This window comes from Xenopus laevis, chromosome 7S (genome assembly GCF_017654675.1).
Source record: "Xenopus laevis strain J_2021 chromosome 7S, Xenopus_laevis_v10.1, whole genome shotgun sequence".
Lineage (NCBI taxonomy): Eukaryota > Metazoa > Chordata > Amphibia > Anura > Pipidae > Xenopus > Xenopus laevis.
Window position 1 is genome coordinate 110,261,431 of NC_054384.1, and position 8,990 is coordinate 110,270,420.

The following is an 8,990-nucleotide window of genomic DNA, read 5'->3' on the forward strand; positions in this document are numbered from 1 at the left end:
AAAGCCCTCGGTGGGAGAGGAGAGGTAAGTTCCCCCAGATGAGGGAGGGGCAGGTGGGTCTCACTGGGAACAAGTGGTGGGCGACCCAGTAGAATCCATGACAGGAGCCGGTGTCTCTGGACTCCCAAGTGTTTATAGAGGGGAAGGTGCCAGTAATGAGCAGCTCCTGCTGGCGGCTCTGGTTGTTGCTCCTCTCCCTGGGAACCCACTAGCCCTCACTCATTGCCATGGCACTTTGGGTGACCAGCATTAGACCGAGCCGCTTGTTTAGCCAGATATGTTGCCATAGCAACCCCTTGTACACAGACTGATCCTTCTCACCCCCCCAGAACTCCATCTTGGCTGCTGATTAAAACAGTCAATAAAAAGTCATAACAAATAATTAAGTTGTGCACACGGATCCTCCGACCAGACGACGAGGGAGATGATGATGATGATGAATTGTTACGTTTCCTCTCAGTTTTCTGTTTACACTTCTTTGCTGCAGACTGAGAACGAGAGTGTGGGGGGGGGGAATGGAAGGGGGGGAGGCTGCTCTGCTCAGCATCTTGGCACAGAGGATGCGGGGAGTTGCAGGGAATATGAGAGATGCTCAGTGTTAATGTATAGGAATGGTTTATATTTCTATTTCAGTACATTAGTGTGTGTGTGTCCCACTGGTGCCATCACTTGCTTTACTACTCACACAGTCTTTTCTCTTGCCTTACTACTCACACGGCCCTTTCTCTGGCTTTACTACTCACACAGTCTTTTCTCTTGCCTTACTACTCACACAGCCTTTTCTCTTGCCTTACTACTCACACAGCCCTTTCTCTTGCCTTACTACTCACACAGCCCTTTCTCTTGCCTTACTACTCACACAGTCTTTTCTCTTGCCTTACTACTCACACAGTCTTTTCTCTTGCCTTACTACTCACACAGCCCTTTCTCTTGCCTTACTACTCACACAGCCCTTTCTCTTGCCTTACTACTCACACAGCCCTTTCTCTTGCCTTACTACTCACACAGCCCTTTCTCTTGCCTTACTACTCACACAGTCTTTTCTCTTGCCTTACTACTCACACAGTCTTTTCTCTTGCCTTACTACTCACACAGCCCTTTCTCTTGCCTTACTACTCACACAGCCCTTTCTCTTGCCTTACTACTCACACAGCCCTTTCTCTTGCCTTACTACTCACACAGTCTTTTCTCTTGCCTTACTACTCACACAGCCCTTTCTCTTGCCTTACTACTCACACAGTCTTTTCTCTTGCCTTACTACTCACACAGCCTTTCTCTTGCCTTACTACTCACACAGCCTTTTCTCTTGCCTTACTACTCACACAGCCCTATACCCGCCAATGTTGGACTGGGACACCAGGGGCCCACGCAAAAACCTTAGACCAGGGGCCCACTCTCAGTATTATTATTCTTCCTCTCCTCACTCAACCTCTATTATCCTAGTCTCTTTTCTTTACAGACTATAATCTGTTATTCCATCTATTTAGTCTCTTTGTTCTCATAGAAATAGTGAATAGCCATGAAATAGGCCAAATATTTAGCAGCCTGAGAGGCCACTGACACCTGGGCCCACCTGGAGTTTTCCTGGTATCCCTTTGGGCCAGTCCGAAACTGAACAGACCATCACACAGTCCTTTCTCTTGCCAAACTACTCCACAGTTACAGCCCCTTCCCCTGACACCATCTCAGCTTACTATACAGTAAACATGGGGTTAAAGAAAAGAAAACATTTGCATTAAGCCTCTGAGTAGCCCCTATGGCCCATTTCAGGGTAGGACAGGAAGGTCATTAGCCCTGGGCCCTTAGCATTGGAGGGGGGGGGCTTGGGGAAATGTAGACAACAGTACAAAGGACATATAATAGACCTTAACACTTTACACATTCTCAGTATACACATCAGGGATGCACAACATGTAGCCCTATTGGTGTTGTTGAACCACAACTCCCAGCATCCCTCTGACAGGCAATTGTTGGAGATTGGGCAGAAGTTAGAGCTGGAGGGAGGCAGACAGGGCACCCCTGATGTTTGAGGGCTCAGTATTTGTCAGTCTTGTTAAGCCAATGTGTCATTATTGCAGCTTTTTATTGTGTGACCCTTTCACAGTTCTCTATTCATGTTTTTCTAGGAAAACTATTTTGAGGACTCAACATCATTACTCTGCTCTGAGAAACTCACCAGGGACCCTCCTGCCTTATTACACTTAAACCATCATCATCATCAAAACACACAGCATGAATAAAGGACCTGTCTGAAGTCGTCCGAAGTTGCCTCACGAGGAAACTTCGAGCGACTTCGGAAAACAAAGAGCTCCGAGTGCCATCCCGCCGGCAATTTAGATTCTAGCCAGCGGGAAGGCAGTTGGGGAAGATACGTCACCCCCGAAGAAGAAGAGATTTGTCGCTGGGCGACTAATCTCCCCAAATCAGAGAGGGTGTCTCTGCCCTAAGAACAACACTCAATAGTAAAATCCATGTCCCACTGAGACACATTCAGTTACATTGAGTAGGAGAAACAACAGCCTGACAGAAAGCAGTTCCATCCTAAAGAAGAGGCGATTTATCACCGTGCAACTAAATCTCACTGAATCTGAGTGTCTCTGCCCTTATATCTACCAGGCAGCTGTTATCTCTGTTTCTCTTTCTATTCCTTTTTCCCAAGGCCCTAGTCTTCCTCTTCTCGCTCTTTTCTTCTTCTTCTCCCTCTTTTCTTCCTCCCTCAGCCAGATCTCCCCAGATCTTACCTTCTGGCAGAACAAACCTATTGCCTGTTGTTACCACTATTTTTTGGGGAGGTGTCTTTCTTTTTAATGGAGGCTTTCTGTCCCACCACTCCTCCTCTCCCCTAGGCTGACTGGCCCTCTGCTCACCCTTCTCTTTGGGTAACTTCCCTGCTGCTCTACCCACCACCTTACTACATGGAGCACTGGATTCCGGCTGTACAACCTCCCTCTCTGATCCCCCCACTTCATATGTTGGGGCACCCTCTTCCACAATCTCCATTCCCTGGCCAATCTCCTCCTGTAAATTAGGGCAATCTCTAACAATTAGGGTTGCCACCTTTTTTATTTTTTTTTACCGGCTGCTGGGGGGGCGGGGACACAAAGGGGCGGCTGTGATGTCGAAAGGGGCATGTCGTGATGTCAAAAGGGGCGGGGTCACACCACGGACGCTTCAAGAAGTAAAGAAAAGGTAAGTTCCAGGGGATTGGGGGCAGGCCGAGGGCTCCTTTTAATTGTATTACAAATTTACTGGCAGCTACATTGCCGGTAAATTTGTAATACCGGCCCCAGCCTTGGCAGCAGGGCCGGAACTAGGGGTAGGCAGAAGAGGCAGCTGCCTAGGGCGCAACGATTAGGGGGCGCTGGGCAGCTACCTCTTCTGCCTACCCTTAGACCGGACTCACCTGGAACTTGTCGTATGCAATGCATCCCAAACGATACTACGCATGCGCAGAAGCAGCATTACTGCGCATGTGCGAGCGTCATTACTGTGCATGCGCACCAGCGCCGTTACTGCGCGTGTGACGGGGGGAAGGGAGGGGGCAAGCTGGCAGCTGGGCTGCCTTGGGCGCCCGGCTTGCCTTGCCCACCTCTGCTTGGCAGTTATTTTAACGGCTAGGCCGTAAAATACCGGCCGGGTGGCAACCCTACTAACAATGTTGTGCCAGGCATCAGGGCAAGAGTTGTGGGCATGTCCCAACTTCAGGCACAAATTGCGGCGGATTTCCTGGCATTCTTTACTGGGGTGCCCAGTTTCGCCACAGAGGGTGCACTTCACCACTGGGCATTTAGCTGCAAAGTGCCTGTTTGAGCCACACCTGAAACACACCCTGGGTTGGCCGGGATAGAAACAAACCCCCCTGTCCTTACCAATAAAGAAGGAATTGGGAAGGTGTTTGGGAACATGGAAATTCATGTCCAGTTTGACCTGAACCTTCCACCTCCTATCCAGAAACCCTCCTCATCATACAGTGGGGTAAGGGGGGACAGGACTGTGCATTGGCTCTTAGCTTAGAAGTGCACCCGGGAACTATGGAACATAGACCTGTACTGGGCAATGAGTAAGAGCAGTGCAGGGGGTTTTATTGCCAGTCAATTGGCTAATACACATCACCTGTGGCCAGACTGGCAATTACCAAGAATAGCCATAGGAGTGAACCAGGCCTTAGCTGTCTGCTCACATAGAACAGCACAGAAATGCCAGGTCCCCGGTTCAACTTCAGGCAGGTTATTACACTCCTGCTATTAATGGGGAACTGCAACCCCCCCCCATCTATAGACCCCCCCCATGCGTCTCATTTCCTCACAGATAAATCATAACCCCCCCCCCATCCAGTCTATTCATTTCAACCCCTCTGCCGGAAATTCAGTCTCCTGTCTCAGCGGCCGAGGTTATCACAGTGTGACCTCATATATATAAATATAAAGAGAGAGACGGCTTTTCTCATAATAACTCTGCCCCATGTCCCTTATTATCCCTATTATACACAATGTGCAGAATTCATTCTCTTTCTCTAGACAAACATCTTGTAATGAGAGAGAGCAGACAGTAACCCTTCCAACACTTTCCTCTTGTCTCTATATATTAGGTACCTATCTAGTGTTACCAATCCCTATTTCTGTAGGGAAATGAGAGAGAGCAGACAGTAACCCTTCCAACACTTTCCTCTTGTCTCTATATATTAGGTACCTATCTAGTGTTACCAATCCCTATTTCTGTAGGGAAATGAGAGAGAGCAGACAGTAACCCTTCCAACACTTTCCTCTTGTCTCTATATATTAGGTACCTATCTAGTGTTACCAATCCCTATTTCTGTAGGGAAATGAGAGAGAGCAGACAGTAACCCTTCCAACACTTTCCTCTTGTCTCTATATATTAGGTACCTATCTAGTGTTACCAATCCCTATTTCTGTAGGGAAATGAGAGAGAGCAGACTAGACAATGTCTTTATTACTATACAATGTACAGTACATATATATGTTGTATGATACAGACTAATGGGATTGGCTCACAGAGTAACTGCTCTGATCAGATGCTGCAGGGGAGTTGCTCACATTTCCTGCCTGCAATGATTTGTCATTATATCAGATGGAACGATATACAGTATATATTTATTGAATAACCAAAAGTGATATAAACACATCCATGGGCACCACTTATGCACCAAACAAGCCTCTCCCAGAGTCTCAGGGAGATTTTGGGTGCATAGTTGATAGGATGACATTATGGCTTTGCAAAGATAATATGGAACCCAAATGACCACTTGCCCTCACACACATGTATAGTATATAGGCTACTGAACCTGCAGCTGTAGCTACCGACCACTGGGTCACTTTAAAAAAAGGACATTGTATCCCAAGCTGTCCAGAAGGCTATAAGGTATATAACACATTCTGCACAAATAAGGGGTCTGCTCCTGCTGAATTGTGCTTAGTACAGGGGAATACCTATGTACCATAGTTTTATGGGATCTCTCTGTACAGACTATGAGCAAACTTAGGGGCTGTTCCTGCTGAATTGTGCTTAGTACAGGGGAATACCTATGCTGCCATAGTTTTATGGGATCTCTCTGTACAGACTATGAGCAAACTTAGGGGCTGTTCCTGCTGAATTGTGCTTAGTACAGGGGAATACCTATGCTGCCATAGTTTTATGGGATCTCTCTGTACAGACTATGAGCAAACTTAGGGACTGTTCCTGCTGAATTGTGCTTAGTACAGGGGAATACCTATGCTGCCATAGTTTTATGGGATCTCTCTGTACAGACTATGAGCAAACTTAGGGGCTGTTCCTGCTGAATTGTGCTTAGTACAGGGGAATACCTATGCTGCCATAGTTTTATGGGATCTCTCTGTACAGACTATGAGCAAACTTAGGGGTCTGCTCCTGCTGAATTGTGCTTAGTAAAGGGAATACCTATGTTGCCATAGTTTTATGGGATCTCTCTGTACAGACTATGAGCAAACTTAGGGACTGTTCCTGCTGAATTGTGCTTAGTACAGGGAATACCTATGCTGCCATAGTTTTCTGGTATAATGAGAGTGGTGCCCTTAGAACAAGGCAACATACACTGAGCAGGGGGTGAGTATGAGATAACTGGCCATGTGTATTTACTAGTCTAACCTTGGCGGTGCTTTCCTGCTAAACTCTCTCTTTTACGTGTATGTCTCTCGGTGGAAGTGTTTTTGTGCAATAGAATGTCAAGGTGAAGAGCACAACACAGGCTTTTATTCAGCAGTCACAATGGCTGTTGTTGTGCTTTTGTGAGTCAGGTTTGTCAGAGGAATGAACTTCACAGCAGGAGGAGCAGAGAGACGGAGCAGAGAATAAATCCTTTCATGTCGGGGAATTCAGAAAAAAATGATTTATAAATTTGTTTATTATTCATTGATCTTTAGCATTAGTTCCACATCTCTGGGACTCACAGATGGCAGTTAGGGGATTCAGCAGCTCTGGGCACAGCAGGAATCTGTCAGTCTGACCCTGGAGCAATGAACCAGACTGATACAATGTGGCGCCCCCTGCAGTTACTTCTTTGCAGTTGGTACATTGTGGCATCAGCTCTGGGGCAACTGTTTCTAACCTGACTGAGCAGTGGCCACCTCTTGCCCAGGGTCCCTCTCTATTGGCAGTAATTAGACTTCTCCAAATTGCAAAGGAATGAGCAGGCGGCACGAGGTGTTAATTAGTGGGAGAGCAGATGAAAGCAGCGTTAATAACTCCATCTCTGCCTCGGCTGCTCTTTAATCCGACCCCCTAAACATGAAAGCTTTGCCTGACGCAACTCGTCTCATAGATCCACATGCATCATATTAACATTAAACAGGAATTTCATCAAAACATTTTATTTTATCCAGAATCCTCACTATTGTTTTTATTTGTCCTTCTGTTCTCACTGCACCTAAAACCTGTTATTTGCCTAATGAAGGAACATCTAATTCCAAACAACTTCCCAATATCCATTCATTCCTTTTTCTCTTCTCTGCACTGCTGCCTCTGACTCCTGATACAACTTCCCAATATCCATTCATTCCTCATTCTCACTGGGTTTATAGTTCTGTGTAACTGTCATTGTGTCTGTCCCTTTCTCTTCTCTGCACTGCTGCCTCTGACTCCTGATACAACTTCCCAATATCCATTCATTCCTCATTCTCACTGGGTTTATAGTTCTGTGTAACTGTCATTGTGTCTGTCCCTTTCTCTGCACTGCTGCTTCTGACTCCTGATACAACTTCCCAATATCCATTCATTCCTCATTCTCACTGGGTTTATAGTTCTGTGTAACTGTCATTGTGTCTGTCCCTTTATCTGCACTGCTGGATCTGACTCCTGATACAACTTCCCAATATCCATTCATTCCTCATTCTCACTGGGTTTATAGTTCTGTGTAACTGTCATTGTGTCTGTCCCTTTCTCTTCTCTGCACTGCTGCCTCTGACTCCTGATACAACTTCCCAATATCCATTCATTCCTCATTCTCACTGGGTTTATAGTTCTGTGTAACTGTCATTGTGTCTGTCCCTTTCTCTGCACTGCTGCTTCTGACTCCTGATACAACTTCCCAATATCCATTCATTCCTCATTCTCACTGGGTTTATAGTTCTGTGTAACTGTCATTGTGTCTGTCCCTTTCTCTTCTCTGCACTGCTGCTTCTGACTCCTGATACAACTTCCCAATATCCATTCATTCCTCATTCTCACTGGGTTTATAGTTCTGTGTAACTGTCATTGTGTCTGTCCCTTTCTCTGCACTGCTGCTTCTGACTCCTGATACAACTTCCCAATATCCATTCATTCCTCATTCTCACTGGGTTTATAGTTCTGTGTAACTGTCATTGTGTCTGTCCCTTTCTCTGCACTGCTGCTTCTGACTCCTGATACAACTTCCCAATATCCATTCATTCCTCATTCTCACTGGGTTTATAGTTCTGGGTAACTGTCATTGTGTCTGTCCTTTTCTCTGCACTGCTGCTTCTGACTCCCGATACAACTTCCCAATATCCATTCATTCCTCATTCTCACTGGGTTTATAGTTCTGTGTAACTGTCATTGTGTCTGTCCCTTTCTCTTCTCTGCACTGCTGCTTCTGACTCCTGATACAACTTCCCAATATCCATTCATTCCTCATTCTCACTGGGTTTATAGTTCTGTGTAACTGTCATTGTGTCTGTCCCTTTCTCTTCTCTGCACTGCTGCTTCTGACTCCTGATACAACTTCCCAATATCCATTCATTCCTCATTCTCACTGGGTTTATAGTTCTGTGTAACTGTCATTGTGTCTGTCCCTTTCTCTTCTCTGCACTGCTGCTTCTGACTCCTGATACAACTTCCCAATATCCATTCATTCCTCATTCTCACTGGGTTCATAGTTAAACACCTTTTTAAATTGTCTTATTTTTTTGTTTTGTATAGTATTTTAATTATTCACATTCCTATTTCCGGATTGACTGTGAGTGCTCACATGTTATTTTTTTCATTTATTTGTATAGCTTGTTTTTTTTGTCCAGGCCCTCTCTTTTTGATCTGACTGGTTGCTAGGGTAACTTAGCCCTAGTAACCCGATAGCATTTGAAATCCGAAGCTTGAGCATATGTCATGAAAAAGAAAGGGCTCTAAAAATCACAATAAAGTATTTAAAAATGAAGACTAATTGCAAATTGACTGTTATCAGTATGCGTTACCATTAATCTGAGCTTGCCCTTTTATCCAGTTCAGTGAGCATTACTGTCACTAGAAAAACATGGAAAATACTGAAAACGTATTCCCAGCTGTTTGTGACAATTAGAAAGGAGCCTTGTAGACTCAGCAATATATTCATTCCCCTGCCCCACCCCCCACAACCCAGCACCAAACAGAACCGCACTGTGGCCCCAGAATAAAGAGACAGTCACAGGGTAGGAAAGAAAGTCAGGGGCAGTTATAAAGGGAGAGTGTTTGACTCCCCATCACTTGGGGCATTAAACATTCACCAGAGAAGAATCCAAAAAGCC